General features: G+C 49.1%; 1 protein-coding gene and 1 pseudogene across 2 annotated transcripts in view; both read left to right on the forward strand.

Annotated features, from left to right (window-relative positions):
• Positions 1-1,557, forward strand: part of TACR1 (tachykinin receptor 1) — a 173,317-nt gene that overhangs the window by 153,862 nt on the left and 17,898 nt on the right. The window lies entirely within an intron of this gene.
• Positions 623-1,557, forward strand: part of LOC105887323 — a 4,766-nt pseudogene continuing 3,831 nt past the window's right edge. The window contains exon 1 of the transcript XR_002774262.1: positions 623-1,557. The product of XR_002774262.1 is annotated as a protein DEK pseudogene (transcript).

The raw sequence follows: 1,557 nt of genomic DNA on the forward strand, positions 1-1,557 counted from the left end.
TGGAGGATAGGTCTGAGAATATCCTAGAGAGCTGGTTTAGTTATGGCAAATTTCTTCAACATGTGAATGTCATTAAAGTATTTAATTTCCCCATCATAGATGAAACTCAGTTTAGCTGGATACAGGATCCTGGGTTGAAAGTTGTTTTGCTGATTTCTATAAACTTCTTTACCACCACCCGCCGCCCCCTCCCCCGGCCCAGGACTGCTCATTATCTTTACTGGGAAGCTACCATGGAGACAATAAAACATGAAGGCCCCCTAGCAACTTTCCGTTTGCACAGCCAGGCCTGCCCACTGCCCGCTCCAGTCAGCACTCTGGCCCGAACGCAGCCGGGACTCCAAGAGCAGCACACACGGCCCGAGCCCGCGCCCCTCCGCCGGCAGCCCAGGAGCACCCCCTTCCCCCCGGCCCCGCCCACGCAAGCTTCCCGCCTCCCCGGCCCGGCGCCCGCCAACTCCCAGCCCGCAGCTCTGATTGGCCGCCGCATTCCCGCTCTCCTTCCCGAACCACCATTTTGAAAATCTTATTGATTCTAGGGAGCAGAGCGTGCTGCGCGAGCCTCACGCCAGACAGCGGTCCGCGCGCCTTCTCCTCAGTGTAGGCTGCCGCAGTCTCCCGGAGCCTCCTTGTTCCCTCCTGCGCCAGGCCCGCAGCAGCCGGGACCCGTGGTCCTCAATATGTCTTCCACAGCCCCAGTTGCGGAGGGAGAGGGCAGCACCGCCCAGCCCGCGTCCGAGAAGGAGCCCAAAATGCCTGGCCCGCGAGAGGAGAGTGAGGAAGAGGACGAGGACAACGACGAGGAGGAGGAGGAAGAGAAAGAAAAGAGTCTCATCGTGGAAGGCAAGAGGGAAAAGAAAAAAGTAGAAAGGTTGACCATGCAAGTCTCTTCCTTACAAAGAGAGCCATTTACAATTGCACAAGGAAAAGGGCAGAAACTTTGTGAAATTGAGAGGATACATTTTTTTCTGAGTAAGAAGAAAACAGATGAACTTAGAAATCTACATAAACTGCTTTACAACAGGCCAGGCACCGTGTCCTCATTAAAGAAGAATGTGGGTCAATTCAGTGGCTTTCCATTTGAAAAAGGAAGTACTTAGTATAAAAAGAAAGAAGAAATGTTGAAAAAAATTAGAAATGCCGTGTTAAAGAGCATCTGTGAGGTTCTTGATTTGGAGAGATTGGGTGTAAATAGTGAATTAGTGAAGAGAATCTTGAATTTCTTAATGCATCCAAAGCCATCTGGCAAACCACTGCCAAAATCTAAGAAAACTCCCAGCAAAGGCAGTAAAAAGGAATGGAACAGTTCTGGAATGGCAAGAAAGGCGAAGCGAACCAAATGTCCTGAAATTCTATCAGATGAATCTAGTAGTGATGAAGATGAAAGGAAGGGTCTTCAGATGATGAAGATAAAGAGAGTGAAGAGGAGCCACCAAAAAAGACATCTAAAAGAGAAAAACCTAAACAGAAAGCTACTTCTAAAAGTAAAAAAAATGTGAAAAGTGCTAATGTTAAGAAGGCAGATAGCAGCACCACCAAGAAGAATCAAAGCAGTTC

This window comes from Otolemur garnettii, unplaced genomic scaffold (assembly GCF_000181295.1).
Source record: "Otolemur garnettii isolate 467f Iridium unplaced genomic scaffold, OtoGar3 scaffold00068, whole genome shotgun sequence".
Lineage (NCBI taxonomy): Eukaryota > Metazoa > Chordata > Mammalia > Primates > Galagidae > Otolemur > Otolemur garnettii.